Source organism: Equus asinus, unplaced genomic scaffold (genome assembly GCF_041296235.1).
Source record: "Equus asinus isolate D_3611 breed Donkey unplaced genomic scaffold, EquAss-T2T_v2 contig_545, whole genome shotgun sequence".
Classification (NCBI taxonomy): Eukaryota; Metazoa; Chordata; class Mammalia; order Perissodactyla; family Equidae; genus Equus; species Equus asinus.
Genome location: NW_027225233.1, coordinates 147,225 through 169,533, shown reverse-complemented (window position 1 = coordinate 169,533; position 22,309 = coordinate 147,225). Strand labels below are relative to the sequence as shown.

General features: G+C 39.1%; 1 pseudogene; it reads right to left on the bottom strand.

Moving 5' to 3' along the window:
* Nucleotides 1–22,309, bottom strand: part of LOC139044050 (sodium/hydrogen exchanger 9B2-like) — a 42,080-nt pseudogene that overhangs the window by 5,596 nt on the left and 14,175 nt on the right.

Here is a 22,309-nt window from a genome sequence, read left to right as displayed (position 1 = left end):
TGTGAGATCTAGAAGGAGGTGGCAGGGATGGGATCCCTAGTATGGACGGAATAATACTGTGATGCAAGAAAAGAAGGAAATAATGAGTACAGGTCTTTCTTGATGTACGATGGGGTTACATCCTGATAAACCAATCATAAGTTGAAAGTCAACTTTAAGTCAAAATATTGTAAGTCAAAAATACACTTTGGGCTGGCCTGGTGGCATAGTGGTTAAGTTCGCACCTGCCGCTTCAGCAGCCCAGGGTTCCCAGGCTTGGATCCCAGGTGTGGACCTAGCACCGCTCTCAAGTCATGCCGTGGCGGTATCCCACATACAAATTAGAAGAAGACTGGCACAGGTGTTAGCTCAGCGACAATCTTCCTCAAGCAAAAAGAGGAAGATTGGCAACAGATGTTAGCTCAGGGCCAATCTTCCTCACCAAAAGAAAGAAAGAAAGAAAGAAAAAGAAAAAAATGCATTTAATACACCTAACCTACCAAATATCATACCTTAGCCTAGCCTACCTTAAATGTACTAGGAACACTTACATTAGCCTACAGTTAGGCAATCATCCAATACAAAGCCTATTTGATAATAAAATGTTCACTATCTTATGTAATTTCTTGAATACTTACTGAAACTGAGAAACAGAAAGGGTAGAAGTGTATGGGTCGTTTGCCCTCATGATCCTGTGGTGACTAGAGCTGCAGCTCACTGGCGGCTGCCCAGCATCTCGAGAAAGGATCATATGGCATATCGCTAGCCGGGGAAAAGATCAAAATTCAAAATTCGAAGTATGGTTTCTAATGACTGCATATCACTTTCATACCATGGTAAAGTCAAAAAATCCTAAGTCAAACCATCGTCAGTCGGGGACCATCTGTATACGTGTACAAATTAATTTTTGAGTATGGTACTAAAAGTCAACAGTTTTAATATGATGGCTTTTGAATGTATGAATGAATAAAAGAATGAATGAACAAACATTTCTATCCCATGGATACATATTATAGAACTGCCTAATTATCTTTAAAATTCTGGCCCTTGATCAGGACAAGCCTAGATGAACATTCTTATCGTTGGAAAAAAATTTTAAGGCCTGCATTTTCTTGATAGTAGTTAAGAGCGACACTTTTCTTTACAAGCAACAATATTGAAGGCATAAAATTTACTGTCTTAGATTGACAAACATTCTTTTCTAACCAACTGCTTAAAAGATCAGTATTAACTTTTTATATAATTGTGACAATGGGAACCACCAAATATAAACCTACTACAGATACTACAACTGAATATAAAAAGTTGATTTTAGCAAAAACACTACTTTGAAATTCTCACCCACAGTTTCTGGTCTGAGAGATGCAATAGATACCTCTGCTCCAATCAGTCCAAAGAGAAGGGGCTGGAAGATATCCCAGGCCACTGCAATAATCTTTTCAACCTCTGCCTAAAAGAAACACACATACACATACAGGGATTTTTATTATGTGAAGTTAGAAGATCTAAGAATTTTACTAATTTGAAATCTGAGTCAATTTGACCTGAGATAGGCTTTATCTATGTGGCATCTATAAATAAGAAGGTAGCTAGAATACAGCAAAAAATTGCATAAAGATACTTCTAACAGTTAAGGTATTACATAAGGTGCGTTGGTGTTGGTTTGCAAAAGGATGTTAACTATAAAGAATCTCATCAAGTCATCTCAGGAGGACTTCGACTTCTGAATACATGATGTGTGTGTCCATAATACTTAGTATTACTTTATAGTTAATTTTCACTCAACAATATGATTAAAAGATCTTGTAATATTTATACATATATCTAGAAATGCACCTTATTGCTGCATAATAATGTATGATATGGAAGTACCATAGTTTATTCAACCATTTCTTTATTAATAGACCTTTAAGTTGTTTCCAATTTTATTTTATTATAAAAGAATACTGTTTATGACTATCTCAAATCATGCACAAAAATAAAATTCCGGTATAGTGAAGTGCTGTGCCAGTTATTAACTTACTGCCCCTCGGCTCCAAATCCTCCTTTCAATTGTTGCTCTGCAGAAGATGGAGCCAGGGGCTGGCCCAGTGGCCGAGTAGTTAAGTTCGCGCGCTCTGCTTTGGCGGCCGCGGGTTTCGCCAGTTCGATTTCTGGATGTGGACGTGGCGCTGCTCAACAAGCCATGCTGGGGTGGCATCCCGCATGCCACAACTGGAAGGACCCACAACTAAAAACACACAACTATGTACCGGGGGGCTTGGGAAAAATAAAATCTCAAAAAAAAAAAAAAAAAGAAGATGGAGCTGGACCCTTTTAAGTCTTTCCCCTTTGCTAGCTGGACCATATTAAATTTTGCCACTAGAGGGCGCCCAAGAGCTACTCCAAGAGGAAGGCGCTCGTCTGGTTCGGTGGCTCCTCCTAGCAGGATGCTTCCGCACCGGGTCCTGCAGCCCGGGTGGCTTCTCCAGAGCCAGGCTCCTAGGGTGTATGGCGGCCAGCAGCACTCAGCGGTCAGCAGCTGCCCCCAGCCTCCTCCTCGGGTGATTTCATAGCCAACTGCCCTGGGCAACATACCACCCCATACACCTTTAGAGGGTAGATTTCCAGCAACTTCTGCAGGCAGGGTACCATGGTGACTTCTCTGCCATCCAGTGAACCAAGGCTCTAACAAGGCTTGGATTCTCAGCCCTGGGTGCCGAAGTAGGTGGGGTGGGGTGGGGAGGTGGAAGCGGATGCTGCATCTCAGCCCTAGGGGTTTATAGCTGCTATTCCTATATTCTTTAGGGGCCTCTTTACATCTTACAAGACAATCCCTAGTATGGTTAATAATAAGCTTTCCCTATTCCAGTTACTATATGGTTTCTCATTCCTTCTAAGACCCTAATTGATATAAGTACTAACTTTATAACACACAATACAAAAACCCTTGGAAAAGATTGACATAATTGACTAGAATAAAACGAAAATATTTTGTGGCAAAAGAAACCATAAAAAAGGATAGGTGACAAACCAGGGGAAAATATCTGTACTATGTGTAACAGAATAAGGAGCAATATCCAATCAATAAGAAACAGACATAGAACCTAATCGAAAAATGGGCAAGGCATACGCACAAGTAATTTGTACCAGAAGAAACACAAGGGCCAAAAAACATGAGATACTAAAACTCAGTAATCAGAGAAACACAAATTAAAATGATATACCATATATTTTTTTGGGGGGGGGAGCCATCATATTGGAAAAAAACACTAAAAAGTTTTAATAATGTCTAGTATTTATAAGACTGTAAGGAAACTCAGCAATTGGTAGGAGAGCAAATTGATAATGCTTTTTTTGTAGGGCAATTTAGCAGTACCCTTAACAGTGTCTAAGAATTTACATTTAACAGATTTTTTCAATCAACTAATAAGAATCTATGTTTTTGAACGACATTTTAACATTTTTTTACCATTTTTACACATCTAAGGATCTATACTTTCATTTACGTACTCAGCAGTTTGACAAAGGAGGATTACCTCGTTTCCCTATTTTCTTAATTTTTGTTATTTCTGGTATGTTTATTAAGGTGAAGATTCTATTTCCTCTTAGTTTATAAATGTTTAAAGACACCGTATATGAGGGGTTGGTTGATTTATTTATATAGTTCTATTCCTATATCATTATAAAGTTATGTTTTCACATCGTAAGGAATCAGATCATGACTGAGGTTCAAATTCTGCCACACACCAACTGCAAGCCACTCGCCTCTCAGCACCTAATTTTCCTCATTTGTAAAATGAGAGGTTTACATTAGATAACGTCCAAGATCCTTTATCACTTAATGACAGTGAATCGTCTGCCAAACTAAGGTCCAGATGCCACCCTTCTACATATCTTTAAATTTTACTTTTTAATTTAGTTTTTAGAGTATATCATAGCTAAAGTTCAGACTTTAGCTGATATCCATAGTTGTAAAGAACAAAAATCAACTCCATTAATTTTAGGTTACTTAGCCTTCTGTTGCCATGACTAATGGCTTAACAGAAGTCCTCGAAAGTATTTCATGTACTGAGAACTCCAATGAAAGCAGAGGCATATTGAGTTTTCTCTATCAAATTGTTTTTATTTCTAAACTTGGACAAAGGCCACAATTTGGTTTTTTTTTTTTTTCTCGCTGAGGAAGATTCGCCCTGAGCCAACATCAGTTGCCAGTCTTCCTCTATTTTGTATGTGAGCTGCTGTCACAGCATGGCCACTGATAGACAAGTGGTGTACATCTGCGCCTGGGAACTGAACCCAGACCACCAAAGCGGAGCATGCTGAACTTAATCACTAGACCACCAGGGCTGGCCCCACGATTTGGTTTTTGATTGTAATACTGTAGACTAATTTAATATCAGACATGGCCCTATATATTGTAAAACTTAAAGATGAGAGAGGAGCCACAATGTACCTTCTTGTGGGTTTTTTTGTAACTTCAAAACTAAAATGAATCTGTTTATAAAGAAAATAGAGGGGCTGGCCCCGTGGTGTGGTAGTTAAGTTTGGCACACTCCACTTTGGTGGCCCAGGTTTGCAGGTTCAGATCCCAGGCGTGGACCTACACCATTCATCAGCCATGCTGTGGTGGTGACCCACATACAAAGTAGAGGAAGACTGGTGCAGATGTTAGCTCAGTGACAATCTTCCCCAAGCAAAAATAAAAAGAAGAAGATTGGCAATGGATATTAGCTCAGGGTGAATCTTCCTCAGGAAAAAAAAAAGAAAGAAAAAGGAGTCATCAAATAGGCTAAGTACAAAAGAAGACATGAGTTCAGAGGAATGAAGACTGTGGTGTCCACTGAAAGTTAAGGCCACTTTACCTATCTGTATGCACCATTAGTAAGAATCTTCAACAATGGAAATCACTTTCCATTATGGACAAAAAGAGAAAGTTAAGAGAAACAGAAGTTTCATCATGAGTTAAATATCTACTTAAGCTGACACTTCTCTTCTTAGAGAGAAGATTTCAAGATTCAGAAGATTGAAAATATATCAAGAAAAACATCCTGTAGCTGTTAAAGTCATCAGAAGAAGCACTGCATTTGAAAACAGATGAAAAATATAGATGAAAAAGGCCTTAAAAAAGTGAGTGCATTTGAATACAATAATGGCAAGATTACAAGGAAAACCAAGCAGGAAAGTATGAGATAATGTCAGAAAACTACAGGCGCAAACAAAATTTTATAAAATATTGTAGCTTGTCAAAGCATAATTCAACAACAATATAGCTACAGCACTGAGTTTACAAGTGTTTTATTTCCATTTTCCCACATAATAGCCACAATAATTCTTTAGTGATTATTATTATTTTTCTCAGTGTACAGTTGAGGAAACTGAGTATTAGAGAAGGTAAGTGACTTGCTTGGGATTACACATCTAGACAGTAGAATCTCTGGGACTGGAATCCCAATTTCCATAGATTAAATTTTATGCTCTTTTTATTACATTGTGCTGCTCAGAGATAGTCATAAAAATTATTAGTGTGTTCTGACTAAGCACTTTGCCTTATATAGATTATTTCACTTAATCCTCCACTCTACGAAGTTGTTGCTATTATCATTCCCCACTTGAGAGATATGGAAATCGAAGACTGAGAAGTCAGATACTTTGTACATGGGCATACAGCTACTCAGGTGTAGGGCTGAGCTTAATCCAGGAAGTCTGAGTGCTCAGACCCTATGCTACACCATGGAACAAGGAGGAAAAGCAGTCCAAAACCTGGACTCATTGATTTGGTGCCTCCAGAAGTAGGGACTTGCCTGAGTACTAAATTAGAAAAGATATGGAGAGTGTCTGCCATATAAGTGATTCAATGAAGGTTTTTTTACCCTGTCTTTAGGAAATCATTTTCATATACTCAAACAGTGTGTTTTCATCCTGGCTCTGCCACTTATTAGCTTGGTGACCTTAGGCACTCTATCTACTATCTCTAGGCCTTGGTATCCTCATTTGTAAAATGGGTCTCGTATCTACCTCTCAAGGTTATTGCAAAGAATAAATGAGATAACATAGGTAAGATTTCACTAGGAAAGGAATCTTTAAGAAAAAATAAACTGAGGAAAGGTCATAATAAGAGATTGATAGATCGGACCACGTGAAACTATAAGATATTTGTGTGTTAAAAATGAACAATAAAAAAAGGCACAAAGGGCTAATATCATATATATAATCAGTACATTCAACTTTAGGAGATAATGGACAAAAAACCTATCAAAGAAAAAGAAAAAATACAAATAGCTAAATATATGAAAAAGCATTCAATTTTATTGTTAAGCAAGGAGGCATAAAACAAAAAAAGATACCACTTTTGACTATCAGTAAGGATAAAAATTAAAAACAATAATATTCTAAGGCAGTGTTTCACAAAGTGTGGTCCCCAGGGAAGCAGCATCAGCATCACCTGGTAACTGATCAGAAGTACACATTCTCAGGCCCCACCGTAGTCTAACTAAATCAGAAATTCGGGAGTGGGGTCCACAAGTCCAATTTAACAAGACTTCCAGGTGGTGCTAAAGTTGGATAAACATTATTCTAAGCTGATGACGATGTAATGATATAGGTACCTCACATATTACTGGTGGAAAAGTAAATGGATACAACTCTAGAAAGCAACCAGTTTGGTAATACGTGTCAAAAACCTAAAAATGTTCATGTTATTTGACCCAAAAAATTTAGCATTAAGAATCTGCCCTAAGGAAACGATATTGGATTTCAGCATAATTTAAAATAGCAGAGACTGGTTTTAAAAAGCTTATGGTGCATCCACGTGTGTGTGTGTGTGTGTGTGTGTGTGTGTAAAGAGACATACATAGGAGATTAACCAGAGGTAAATATGAAAAAAAAAGCTGTCAGTTCTCTCTCCGGGTTTTGGGATTACATTGATCTTCTATGTAATCAGCCAGGCTGCTGGCAATTCAGGCAAAGTTATGGCAAATGCAGAAAAACAGATGATTTGTTTGGTTTATAACGGTCTTTTCTACATGACTCACATCCTCGTTTTCTGAAGAATCGTGTAACCGGAACTGGCCGGGCCCCCTCCCTTGTCTTCTGCGCGAGTGGCTCACGTCCACTTGCGGTGGGCACCCGTCTTCCCCTCGACGTCTGTTGCTAAAACTACTCTTTTATGTTCTATTCCAAATGATATGGTTCCTTTTCACTGTTTATTTTTTATCCTATCATTTATTAATTTACAAACAATCTGAAATTGCAAAGTTTGGAAGTATAATGTTTTTAATACACTTGCTATATGTTATTCGAATAGATGTCGAAACATAAAAACGTGCCCTGCACAATGATGGTATATTCTGGTCACTTTGGAGTCGATAAACCTGAGTTAAATCCCAGTGCCACTTTCTAATTTTGTGACCTTGGACATGTTATTTAAGTCCTTCTGACTTACAGTCTCTATAAAATGTAAATGGTAATATTTTTTCAAAGGTTTTTTTGATGAGAATAAATGAGAATATCCCCTCACTGGCTAGCACAGGGCCATACGGAGTGGCAATAAAAATTGATTAATTCTCTTCCCTCTTTTCACCCATGACAGTATAATATAATGAGTTGGTTGTAATTTTTGAAGACTTTTAAACAAGTGACAACAGAAAGCATTTACCTATAAAATTCAATTTGAAGAAACTTACTACAAGCATATTTGAGAATTTTCCTGTTGAATAAATGAAAGGAAATAAACCAAAATAGTTTACAGAGCTGTTGGCTTTAGGTGGAGAAATTACAAATCATTTTTTCTTTCCTTTTATCTGACTTTTAAAAAATTTTTCAAAGTTCTACAATAAGCATATACCGCTTTCATACTCAGAAATCAAATAAACTTTATTCTAAACAATATTCTCTTTGGTAATTTATTTTTTTAAATGCTAAAAAAGGTTACCATTCAAAAGTGAAGGGACAGTTTGTAAAATGCTAATGTCAGGCAAGCTCCCAGATGCTCGACAAGGGTCACAGTGCACACACAGTGGCATGCCTTCACGGAGTGAAGACTGCGAGCTCTGTCCCGGACAAGGGGGCCAGAGTGCTCCGAGAGCAGTGCGCTGGTCAGCAGCCCAGGCAGGATGGAAGGCACTCAGCAGTGAGCGCTCAGCGAGGAGCCAGGGAGCTGAGATCAGACCTGAGACTGAACAGCAATGTGTGATCACCTGCCTCGGCCTGCAAGGAAAGTGAAGCCACGGAAAAGCAAATTTTGACAAGAGCAAATGTTTACAAGAGATGAGGGATGATAAGAGGACCCAATTTATACTGGGAAGTTTATGTTTTAGCTTTCCTCTTGTCAGATGTTAAGTTACGTGAAATCACAAAGGAGAATTTAATAATACGGGTGCTGCTAAGGAAAAAAAAGTAGACCTGAAATAAGCCTTACAGCCAAGCCTCCCCAGGAGGACGCAGCAGCCCTGGGCCCATGCAGTGCCTGCAGCAGGGCTCTGCAGAGCCTTGCTCCTTGCCTGCAAAGCCCAATCCACTGCGGCCTGCTTTCCTGGGGCCTCAGTCCCTTATCTACACAAGGCTCCAGGCAGCCCCACCAATCCACCCTCCTCTACAGCAAAGGGATGCCCAACTGCACATGTCTTGCCTCCCGAGAGTGAAAGCCTCCAACGGAGTGCCATGTGCCCACAGTGAAGCCCTGCCTCTACAGACCTCTGCAGAGACCGCTCACCTGCAGGGCACTGCACACCCAACCTCAGGACTGATAATCAACATATATTTTTCATGTAGTATTATTTTAAGCTGAATTATTTTCAACAGTTGTCTTTGGTTTTCCCAAATGATATATGTGTATTTAGTTTAGGTCACCCACATCTAATTTCTTCATGAAGCAGAATAGTATATGATCCTCTCAAGTTCAAATCCATAAAAATGTACCTTGAAATTAAATAAATGGCAACCAGCTAATTTCCATAATACACATAAAGGAAATGAATAATTTTAATGATCTTGAAAGTCAGTAAGAAAAACAGACAATCGTAAAAAATGGGCACAGGCTTTTGAATAAACTGGCTAGTAAATATATGACAAGATGATTAGCTCCACTTGTAAAGAAATACAAATCAGATCAATAATGAGAAACATTTTTCACCTGTCAGATTAGCAAAATATCTAAAGATTGAAAGTACACAGATCAGAAAAACAGATCCTTTCACAAACTGTTGGTGGGAATATAAATTGGTACTGCTGTTTAAGAGGGCAACTCAAGGGGCTGGCTGCATGGCTGAGTGGTTAAGTTCGTGCACTCTGCTTTGGCGGCCTGGGTTCACCAGTTTGGATCCTGGGCACAGACCTACTACACACCGCTTGTCAGGCCATGTTGTGGCGGCGTCCCACATAGAAGAACTAGAATGACCTACAACTAGGATATACAACTACGTACTGGGGCTTTGGGGAGGAAAAAAAGAGGAAGATTGGCAATAGCTGTTAGCTCAGGGCCAATCTTCCTCACCAAAAAATTTTTAAAAAGCATACGTTAAAAAAGGGCAAATTGATACTATCAAAAGTATCAATGTGCATACTCTTTCATAGAGAAATCCTATTTCTAGAAATTAATCCTATAGATACACTCAAAGATATGCTATATTTTGTTGATTTTAAGAAACACACTTTTTCATTTCTGAAATTAGGAAGTGATGTCATAGTTTAATTGGCAGCATTCTTTTTCTCTCTTGGTGGCATGTAAAATAATGGTGCTTCTTAGACTTGATAGTGTCTTAGTGGTATATGCAAGGATATTTTATTGATGCACTTTTTGTCTTGGCAGAAAATTAGAAACAATTTAAATGTCTGTTAAATTAAATTTAGGCAGGAAACTGGTTAAATAAAGTACAGTACAGCTATACAATGCAATACTCTGCAACCCTTACAAAGAATAAGGGAGGCATCATGGAAATATGACCATGATACATTTTAAGTAAAAACATCAAGTTATAGATTGGTATGTAACAGGAAAAAAGGAAGTGTATGTGTGCATTTGGGCATACATTTGTATATGTACAGAAAATAGCTCTTATGATTAATTTCATTAACTTGATATTATGAAAGTATCTGGAAAAAAACTAATCTAATCAGAAAGTAGTCATGAGAAGAAGAACTTAAAATGAAATTCACCTTTTCACTGCTCCATCCCATGCCTGCAAGGAAAGCCATGAGCAACGTACACAGTCCTCCTGACCCAGGGAAACCAAGATACACACTGCTGAACACCGACAGCACAGACAGCCCCAAAACAAGGCACGCCCGCTTCCATACAAGTTTGTCCTTGAGGAGAAAAAACGTGGATTAGCTCAATTATTTCATAGAACTGATTTTTAATTATTGATTTTTCCATATTCAGGACTTAGTAGAAAATAAAAATGTCTGTATCTGTGCACATAAATGCATGACATAACATTTACTTTCTTTTCCTTAACAAAAGTAGAGTTAGCATGTGTACAAATGCAGCTTCCCCGTTCAGGAACCTCAGTGAGCCTCCTCTGAAGTCATTGACGCAGAAGTCCGCAGGGCTGAACGGAGCAGCAGAAAAGAGTGTGTGGGCTTTGGAAGTGGACAAATTAGGGTTAAAATGCAAGCTCTTTCCCACCATTGGCTATGCAGTTGCCATATTACTTAGCCTCTCCAAGCTTTGTTTCCTCCTCCTTGAAAGCAGTTACATCATGGGGTTTTTGTGAAGCTTAAAGATATGATATCTCTATTATTTTTAGGTTCTCTATTTACTCTTTAATGTGATGCTCTCCAGTTCTTCTTTCTAAATCTTTGAATACCAAGAAACTCTAGGTGGCTGTAGACTGAGAGGAGTCTGTGGTGTTGATTTTTAAAATCTAAGCAATGTGCTCCTCTCTTTCGTTACTTGTCCCTGTTCAGCCTTTAAACTTCTTGATTGCTTTAGAAGGCAGCAGGTCCTTAGAAGGGTTCGACTGGAAGCGCACAGGCCCTGGCAGTGGATGAACTGAGTTCATACCCAGCTCTACGGCGTTCTAGCTACGTGACCTTGTTTAAGTCATCTCTCCCTGAGCCTCAGCAGTGAAATGGTCATATTAAAGGTATTCTCTTCATGGGTTATTGTGTGGATTGCACTAGATCAGCGCTTCCCAACAGAACGATCAGTGATGCTGGAAATTTCTATGTCTGTACTGTCTCTGGAAATGTCCTGTGTCTGCTGGAGCTGCATGTAGATAGTCGCTGCCCTGATGAGCACAGCGGGACTTTACTCAACTCACCTGTCATTTTATACACAGTAAGCAACAAAATGTAAGCCATCATTTTTCTTTGTACTTTGTTGCATAATTAGAAAATCCTTGAATTTTCTTTTATGCATTCATAAAATCTTTTACAGACTATTTTACTTGGAGTTTTTTTGCAGCACAATAAAAATTCAAATCAACATACATTCTGATAATGCAAACATTAATTTTCTTAATTAAAGTTTTACTTCAGTTAAGATTTGAATTCCATTCAAAATGCTCTGAAATCTCAAAATAACACCAATTCTTTTAGAAAAGAAAAGGTTTTTATATGTTTACCTATCAGAAGAGACTAAAGAGGGTAAAGGAAAACAAACAAGCCTTTGTTTCTCATTAAGAATCACTATGTACAGTAAAGAACTTCAATCTACTCGGTGAGAAAGAGACTATATTTTAATGAAATGTTAAGGTCTATCTATTTGATAGTATTAGAATCTAAGGTATTTTGACACTAAAACCGTGGGCCCAAAGAACCATTTTATATCTTGATTTAGTTGAGTATTATGAATAATAATAAAAATAAAAAATAAATTAATTAAAAAAATAAGACTTGCGGGGCTGGCTGGGTGGCGCAGTGGTTAAGCTCGCACGTTCCACTTCGGCGGCCCATGGTTGGCCAGTTCGGATCCCAGGTGCAACCTATGCACTGCTTGTCCAGCCATGCTGTGGCAGGCGTCCCACATATAAAGTAGAGGAAGATGGGTACGGATGTTAGCTCAGGGCCAGTGTTCCTCAGCAAAAAGAGGAGGATTGGCAGCAGATGTTAGCTCAGGGCTAATCTTTCCTCAAAAAAATGAAAATAAAAATAAGACTTGCATATCCTATTAGTTTGGAATTCATGTTATTTGTTTTACAGTGCAAGCTGAAGTGTACAGAATATAAATAGGAGAAGAAAATCCCAGGACTGCATTAACATCTTCAAGGTTTAGCTGTCTTCCTAAGCCTCACAGACAGCACTGACAGAGCAGCAAGCAGTTTTAAAATGGGGGTCATTTGCTAAATCACGTCCTTCACATGGCTCTGAGGGAGTGTTCCAGAATGTTTTCCCGTGACATTTTAGAGCACGACTTTCCCACAGATGGTTTCCTTTACCTGGTCACTGCTTGGGAAGTACTGAATAAAAAATCCAAGAAGAGCCCCAGCTGCCACACCAATTACTACCTCCAAAATGCCTCTGAGGACATTAAAAACCGTGGAACCTTAGACACACATAAAAAAAAATCTTCAGTCAGAACTCTAAATCCATAAATACAAAGACTTTACTTCAATCATCACACAAAGCATCTGATTACACAGAAGGAAAAGTTTACAGATATTTCCTGCTCTCCACAGTCTTAAATATATGTGACTTAAAGTGTCTAATAAAATGGGCCTATCTTATAAGAAAGGTATGCATTATTAGAGATAAACTTCAAAATAGGCATAAACTATGATTTGTGCACTTTTTTGTACATTTACTTCAAAAAACTTTACCTAAAGGGCCTAAGAAAATATGAAAGATAAAATTCATGATTCAGAGCTAATTGGTATGATATGCATAGGCTGGGTGAGTAGACTGATCTAGTTTTCAAACAGCCATTTAATAGCCTGATTTTTTTGTGTGTGAGGAAGGTTGACCCTGACCTAACATCCGTTGCCAATCTTCCTCTTTTTACTTGAGGAAGATTGTCGCCGAGCTAACATCTGTGCCAGTCTTCCTCTATTTTATGTGGGACACCGCCACAGCATGGCTTGAAGAGCAGCGCTATGTCCGTGCCTGGGATCTGAACCCACGAATCCTGGGCCACTAAGGCAGAGCACACGAACTTAAACCATTACCCCACAGGGCTGGCCCTACGAGCCTGATTTTAAAATAACAAATGTACACTGATTTTAGTAGGTTTGATATGTATAGAATACAGGAACTTAATTTGAGAATTAAAATCAAGAATCTTTTCTTACTATGATGAGTGTAAAGGACTCATTCCTTCTTGAATGTTTATTCTAAAAGCAAACTGAAAACAAATTATTTTTGAAATTGCTCTTAGAAGAATCTTTATTTCTTACTCAGCTTCTTTGAAATAATAGAGAGGTAAGTAGAACCAATATTTTCCCCCATATCATACAGAACTTAGGAAACTTTAATTAAAAAAACTTTGTGAACACATTGTGCAGAAAATTATATTAAAGTTGCTCAAAGGGGCCGGCCCAGTGGTGCAATGGTTAAGTTCACACATTACGCTTTGGCGGCTAGGGTTTGGCAGTTTGGATCCCGGGTGCAGACATGGCACCACTTGGCAAGCCATGCTGTGGTAGGCGTCCCACATATAAAGTAGAGGAAGATGGGCAAGGATGTTAGCTCAGGGCCAGCCTTCCTCAGCAAAAAAGGGGATTGGCAGCAGATGTTAGCTCAGGGCTAATCTTCCTCAAAAAAAAAAAAAAGTTGTTCAACACATAAAGCCCTTCTTCACACACTATTCTAAGAAAAAATGTACTAACTAGTTATTGTGGGTTTTTGTCATTGTGGTTTAGAGTACACAATATGTCACCCCAAATATGCCACTGGGGCATAAGGATTATTCTGAGTTGAAGGCAATTGAGAAGAAGCAGATATAAGAAAAGCTCTCTGCCCTCTCACTATTTGCCCAAAAGCAGGACATACATTCATAAAGGTGTCCCCTCTCCTTTTTACCAGGAAGGACAGAAGTTAATCACTGAGACAACTTGGGACACTTATGGGCCCTTATCAGCCCCAAGACAGCACCAGAGGAATTCACATCACAAACTTTGCTAAAACAAGCCCTTATCTACCGTTAGGTCCCCATATGTTTCTTTTCCCACAATTTGCTGCCTCTAGAAGCTCAAAGCTCCTTTATCTTGTGCTTCTCCACATAATTATTGTTCTTTGCTAAAATGCTGAACAAGCCCAAATTCTGACCGCTCCTTTGACTTACTCATCTTTGAGGTCTTGTGTAAGCACAATGCACACGTTAATAAACTGTTTTTCTCTTGTTAGTCTGTCTCTTGTCAGTCTGATTACAGGGCCCCAGTCAACGAACCTGGTGTGGGAAACGGTTTTTCCTCCCCTACAGTTTCAATTATCTCTTGTATTTAAAAAAATGATTACCTCTGTAGTAGTTTTATTTAGCTAGGACAGCTCTCTATTAGGTAATAGTGTGACTGTCAAAAACATTTATCTGTGATAATAGTATACGTTGCAAGATATTACAGTAAATAATTTACTATAAATGTGTAGAAAGTAACTAACCACTTTCAGTCTCCCGTATAGTAAGATTGTTTAAAAGAAAAAAAGACTTCTTGGGCCCCACCTCTGAAAATTCTGATGCAGTAAGTCTGGCCGGGCCTGGGATCCACATTTTAAAGAGGCTCCAGGTAGCTCCTATCCAGATGGTCTAAGGACTGCATTTAGTAGGGCAGGGCAGAGGGTACAGAGTATTGTCAAGTAGGAAGGTTCTTCAGGCTAGCCCCACCCCCACCCCCACCCCTCAGATTATGAAAACCCCAGCAGCCACTCCCCACGGCCCTCCCTACCCTGCTCCTGTGTGATTTTAATGCAAACTCTGTTGCTCTAAAGCTGTGGTTTCCATTCCCAAAGATTATGATTTAAGTGGCCTAAGGTAGGGCCCACATATGAGTATTTTTAAAAAGTTCCCAGGTAATTATAGTGTGCAGCTGAGGCTGAGAACTATTGTTTTAAAGGTGTATACCAGGAAGCAGGGAGAATGTACGATTGGACAGGTACAGTAGAGTTAAAATAGAGACAAGGGTGTAGATTCGACCTAATTGGTAATAGAGAATCCTTGCTGGTGCTTGAACAAGAAAGTAAGACTATCAAAACAATGCTTTGAGAAGATTAATTCACCAGTGATACACGGTGGGGACTAGACGTAAGGCAACTTCAGGGTGTGGGAAGAGGTGAAGTACTAGGTAATTGGCATACGTCAAATATAGTCATAAAATGGGAGGATAACCATGGGGCAGAGAGACTGAGAACACAAGACTTTCTAAGGTGTGTTCCCACTAAATAATCTGAAGCTAAACTTAGCCCACAATTACATTTTGTCAATAATATGAAATTGCAAATCTTATCTTCCAGTCTTGGAAACAGATTAAAAAGTGAACTTAAATGTGTGCTGTCCCAAAGGATAATAAAGGTGTTGAATAACAGTAGGGAAAAAATGCCTTAAGTTCCTGTTTTATTACTACTTAAAACAAAATATGTCTGTATCAGACAGTTATTAAGTATTAATAAGATACACATTAAAATAATTATTTCCCCTAAAATGTTAAAGACGAGAGAACAGAAACTGTCCCTCCCACTTGGACTACTTTGTCCTTTGTGCTCACTGAAACACCTGCTCACCCTCTGTGCGCAGTCTCGAAGGCTGACCCTCCCGGGTGGCTGCATGCAGAAGCTGTTCTCCTTCTTTCGACTTTGCTCTTTTGAAGCCCCCTCACGCACCTACCACAGTACTTGAGCATTTTATATTTAGAGGGTGAAGGGAGTAAAGACAAGAAGCCACTGGTTTCTCCTTAGGTATAGAACTAACTCTTGGAGTTGCTTTTTCTATTTTAATTTGCCTTAATCAATTATCAAGGAAATATGCCACACTCACAACATCATATCTATGTCGCTAGAGCATAAGAGAACAGCACACATGAACTGATCAGTTTACCTGTGGAAAAGGCCATGCCCAAGCACGTGTTGAAGCCAGTGGTGGCCAGAATGTCATCAAAGCTGCCAGCAGCCATGAGTAAGGTCGGGACACCTTTTTCAACACCATAGCCCCCTTCCTGCAAAAGGAGCATTGAAGGCACCACCACAGCTGGAGACACAGCACCTAAGACAAAACTAAGCAGGCAGCACTTTAAATATTTATGATAGCATCTTCTTCATTATTACTATTATTAGTGAAATTATAATAACCTCCACTCTTTCAGAGGTTACACTTTAGACAATTACAGTCTTTCAAAGGCAGTGAGGTCCCAAACAGAAACACACGCACAGCTACAAGTTCTACAGAACACTTCTTCTGAGCGTGGCCATGGACAACTTGCGTTGGGACTACGCAGCCTGTCTGAAATCTGTATTTACGGCTGGTCTGGGAGACCTAATGGGGTGAGGCCCCAGGAATCTGCCTTCTATCTAAACAAAACATCCACGGCATGAGGTTTGAAAAACACGGCCATGGACTTTTTGGATTGGAATCCAGTGATGCGAGGCCTTCTATCAGGACCTGGCATGTAAAAATCAGACAACAGATTAGAAGAGGAAGGCCATAGTGACAGTAACAGTGACACTGATAACGGCAGCAGTAGGATAGCAGAAAGCATTTATGAAGCTCACTATGTACCTAACACCATTTTAAGCACTTCACATATATTAACTAATTTAATCCTCACAACCACCCTATGAGGTAGCTACAATCATTATCTTTGTTTTGCAAATGAGGAAATGGAGGCACAAAGAGATTAGGTAATTTGCCGAAGATCACATACTGGAAAGTCAGAGCCGAGATTTGAATCTAGGCAGTATAGCTCGAGAGTGTTAACCGTGAGAAGTAAGTAGTTCTTACTTCTTGCCTACTTATCAGCACCAAATTATTATTATTTTTTTTAAAGATTGGCACCTGTGCTAACATCTGTTGCCAATCTTTTCTTTTTTCTCCCCAAAGCCCCCCAGTACATAGTTGTAGACTGTAGTTGTGAGTGCCTCAGGCTGTGCTATATGGGACGCCAATGCCACCTCAACATGAGCCGTGGGGCTGGCCCCAACACCAAATTCTTACCAAGTACTTTCATATTTATTTACTTCTTATGGCTCTTAAATCTTAGAAGTAGGAACCAGGGGCTGTCCCAGTGGCATAGTGGTTAAGTTCATGTGCTCTGCTTCGGCGGCCCAGAGTTTGCTGGTTCAGATCCTGGTGTGGACCTATATACTGCTCATCAAGCCATGCTGTGGTGGCATCCCACATAGAAGAACTAGAAGGATTTACAACTAGGATATACAACTATATACTGGGCCTTTGGGGAGAAAAAAAAAGAAAAGAGGAAGCTTGGGAACAGATGTTAGCTCAGGGCCAATCTTCCTCACCAAAAAAAAAAAGAAGAAGAAGAAGAAGAAGAAGAAAGAACTAACAGCAGGAGGAAAATACAGCAGAACAGATAATCATAAGAGCCTGGTGAAAGGAGGAGGAGGCCTGTGCTAGGTGTGGATCACCGTTGAGCATTCGTTATCCTTTGTATGGACTTTGAGGAGAGATCTGGCATCTCTCACTGGCATGGAATCAGGCATAATAAAAGTCTATTACTTCCTCAATAGTTTAAATTATTATAAAACTGTCAAAGTTAGCACCTACAAAGACATACACTATATTTTGAAGTTATAATGTTTATATGCTGGTATATTAATAGTCATAATATTATGCTGGAATATCTGTATTGTATTTTCTGATGTCCTTACGAAAATATTATGCATTCACTTGTATAGCGTCAGAGAAAGTCCTAAATGTCCGTGTGTATTTTCATACGACAAAGAAAAATCATTACCCCAGTATAAATCCCCATTGCCACGGCAAACCCATTAGGAAGTGGGCAAGAAGAGCAGATGAGCATGCCTCCACAAGACAGGGACCCATGGCTAATCTTACACAGACACCCTTCAGCTTCCTCAGGGCCTGAAATATAAAAATAGACATACGAAATAACCCTCTAAAGACACACAGAGAGAATGACATTAAATGCTTTTTCTTCAGTGTTCAGACTGTCTGGATCATCCATCATGAATTTTCCAGGTAATGAGTTTTATTTAACAAACATTTCAGTGTTCTAAGTGTTTTAGAGTTGGCTTATTAGTCCTCATAGCAACCTATGACACAGGGGATAATATTATCATCATTGTTTAGATTTTCTCATCCAAAAAGGCACAAGTTAAAGCTGTTCTCCAAGATCATGAAATTAGTGAGTGGTGGAGCTTGGTTTGAGCTCGGCCAGGCTGCTTTCAGAGTCTGTGCTCATAACCTCCACACTAGCTGATCTAACCGTCTCGGTGTTGGCCATATGTATAATTTGTGGCCCCAGAATGAACCGGATGTAAAGGCAATCCTCAAGAACATTCATTCCTGCTTTCAAAAGCAAACACGAAAAAAGCACACTTTGAGACTCATTCTGTATGCTAGGCAGTTTTCTGAGCCAGCATAGTTAGTCCTAAACACTCGTATAGGGCTTTCCACACCAAAAATATGATGTCTTCTCTCTCACAACCCTTATTTATAACTACGGCCTGTATCTCTGTCAGAGAAAAGGGGAGCCTTTATTCTTGGTGCTGTCCCTAGATAGACAGTAACTCCACCTTTCTCCAAGAGAGAGTATGGGAACATCTTTTGGGGACAGTCCTGTATGAAATAAATTTCATTCTGTCGTTCTGAATGCTGTGCAAAGTGTCCACATCCATTTCCTAAAGCTCAGTCATTCTAAATACTTGCAATATTGGAAGAACAAAATTCCAAGTCAATAATTAGAAATTTATACTTCAATACCTGTGGATCAAGCCCAAGGCCAGCACGAACCAATATGACAGATAGTGCTATGCTTCTCAAAGCGGAAGACCACTTCTGCTTGATCTGTACGTTATCATTGATGACAGGGATATTTCTGATGAGAAACCCAGCAAGCAGCATGCCTGGGATGGAGAAATCAAACAAATCTTTAGTTTTCAAATACAGAAAATATTTTCAGTACTTTAGATGTAGAAGAGACTATCCCAGGATTATAATCCCAGGAACCACTTCTTTTATGCTTAGTCCTTAGATGAAATTATGTCAAACTTTTGATGAAAAAAAAAATTACAGGAGCTAAGAAAAGGCTTTAATATGCAGATAAAAATGAAAGATTAGAATAATTAATAATTCATTAATAATTGAACCTGAAAGAGAGAAACAGGATGTAGTATTTGGGTAGAAAGTATGATCAAATTCTGAATATAAAATGTTTTAATACAAGGCCCAATTCAGTCATCTCTTTGTATGCAAACAGCAGAAAGATTCTAAAATTATTTACCATGCCAGATTACTTGAAATATCAATACCTATATGGGCTCTATTTTACCTATTTTCAAACCAGATAATTTAATAAAAAACATATAACCTGCTTTGCAAAGGCTTAGAAGTGAGTTATCATGAAATAGACATTGTTCTGTCATGTCAGCTGGTGGCTCTTCTTTCCTTCAGCCATTCAACATTTATCAAATGCCTTCGGTACTTTCGACACTATAGTAGGTATTAGAGATATTGCAATGAACAAAGGCTCAGTACTATCCCTCAACAAGCTTTCAGTCTATGGGGGCAACCTCAATTTTATGGAAGCATGAGGAGGCCTTATACAAGCTGAGACAAGGAAGGGTGAGTCAGCAGGGGCCAAAGAAGGGGAAGGGGAATGAAGAAGGGGCTGGAGAAGTTGAGAAGTTTCTGGGAGAAATAACAGTTTCTTCCAAGGTATGAAGGGAAAGTGTGACACATTCTGGGAACTGCAAGTAGTTGAGTGTGCCTGAGGAAGCCGGGTAGTTTGTCAGAGAATCCTGCCCTCCCTGATACCACATGCCCAGATAGGGGAAGGATTTCTCCTCAGAGACTGCAAGCCGTCCACACTCCGTTCTTCTCCAGCAGGACTCTTTTCTTACCACGTCCTTATATGGACCACACTTCAAAGGACTAAATAAATTTACTAACTTTGGGTTGTTTTATATGTAAGCTATGAGAATAGAGATGAATTACAAGTATAGCTTTTTGTGACTTGTTCCAGACACCATTAGGCAAGGAAGCATCTCTTCCAGGCATTTCTCATTGCTGCCATTTAATCTAGAAGAAGTTATGAATTCTGCAGTCATGATCTTTCTAGAATTTTTGAAAGTAAGAACCAGCCTACAATAGCTGTTTTTAAAAGAATAATAATATATTTGCTCATGATAAAATTAAACCATGACAGACAATGTAAAGTGACCAGTACATGTCCTACCCCAAGTGCAACTTTCCAGCTTCATTCCCCAAAGGTTTCCACTGTCCAGAGTTTTCTGTGCCCTTCCAGAAAGTTTCTCTACCTATTAAAGCATGCTTCTCTGTGTGTGTGTACGTGTGCTCTTTTGCACTGGACACAAATGAGAGCATGTTTAAATACCATTGTATAATCTGTTTCTTTTCCACTTAACAATATATCGTGGACATATTCCCAATGATGCACATATATATTTGCCTTGTTTTTTTTAATAGTTGGAATAGTTTCTCGTTGTGTGGAAGTACCATAATTTTTGGACTAAGTAAGGGACTTGAAGGAACTTTCCAGACTTTTCATTACAAACAGTGCTGAAATGAGCACAGTATTTATTAACTGCATGCCAGACCCTTACTCTACCCTGGTAATGCAGAGGCGAGCTACACCAACATGGGCCTTGTCCACATAGAGCTTACATATTTGTAGGTTTGTGCAAGTATATCCATAGGATAATTCTTAGCAGTGGAAATGTTAGGCTCCAGGGTACAGTGTATATCATTTTTATAGATATTAATGAATTACCAGCCAAAAATGCTGCACTAACCTTACATTTCATTAATTTGTCAACAGTTCTTTACTGAAACTTAAAATGTGAATCTAAACCAGCCCTAAATTGATTATAGCATACAACTACCTGAAATCAAAAGGAATAATAGTCTAATAAGAACTCACAAATATGTAGGAGTTTCTTTTGGAGTTTTGGAGGGGATGAAGGAGCATTTTTCATTTCTGAGATGAATGTACAAACAATTTCCCTGAGACAGTTCTGTTTGCCGATGGCCTCCGTTGATGTGGCCACCTGACTGTGATTAGGAAGGCGCCCCCTCTGGCCTCTGAGCCCCTGGGGGGGCCTTTCCCTTGGGTGTGGAGAAAAGAATACCTTCTTTGATAAGGAGTATTCTTCTTTCCTCCTTAATTTCTATTACGGAAATTTTTTAAAACATGCAAAAATTATCAATACATGGCCAATCTTATTTCATCTACTCTCAAGTTATTTTGAAGCAAATCATTATTGAAAAAAATTTCCAGCAACCCAGACCATCAGCAAAGGAAACAGTGTCCTAGGAAAGTTGTTTTCACATTCATTTTTGGAATAAAAAATGCTCCTTCATCCTCCATCTCTGGCAATTATTTCAATGAATTTTTAAAAATATGGAATAGGCAATCACCACACATGTCTGCCTTAACAAGTCTTCTTTATGGATTCAGATAATGTTTCAGTTTTAGATACTGGCCCTAATACGCTAAGAGCCAGTAAACTTCTGTCACAAACGTACCACTATAGAAAGGGATGGTAAGACACATTACGTACGTGACTTTTAAGAATGATTTCAGTGACCTCAGGAGATTTCATGTAATCACAAAGCCCAAGGATTTATCATTTTGCAACATGTGTATTTTGCTTGTTGCAATAACAGGCATGGAGTGGAAAAGAGAAGGATGAGGTGTAAAGGGCCTTTTCATGGCGTCTAGAACAGTAGTCCTCAACTTAGGTTGCATATTAGAATCACCTGGGGAGCTTTTAAAAATTCTGATACCCAGGGCTACTCCATTCAATTAGTTCAGAATCTCTGGGGTGGGTCCCAGGCATCAGCTTTTTAAAAAATTTCCCAGATGATTCCTACGTGCAGCCAGGTTTGAAAACTTATGATTTTTCTGTGGAAAGTGTGGTCTTTGAGCTTATTAGAAAGGCAGAATCTCAGGCCTCACCCCAGACCTACTGAATTAGAGTCTGCATTTTAACAAGATCCAAGGTCATTCTCTGGATAATAAAGTGTGAGAAGCTCTGACTTAGATGCAGGGGTTAGTAAACATTTTCTGTAAAGGGCCATACAAGAAACACTGCAGGCTTTGTGGGCCACATGGTGTCTGTTATAAGTTCTCAGCCCTGCCACTGTAGTATAAAAGCAGCCACAGACAATATGTAAATGAATGAGCATGAGTGTGCTCCAATAAGATCTTATTTACAAGAAGAGATGGTTTGCCAACCCTTTATCATAGCACACAGGCATATTTAG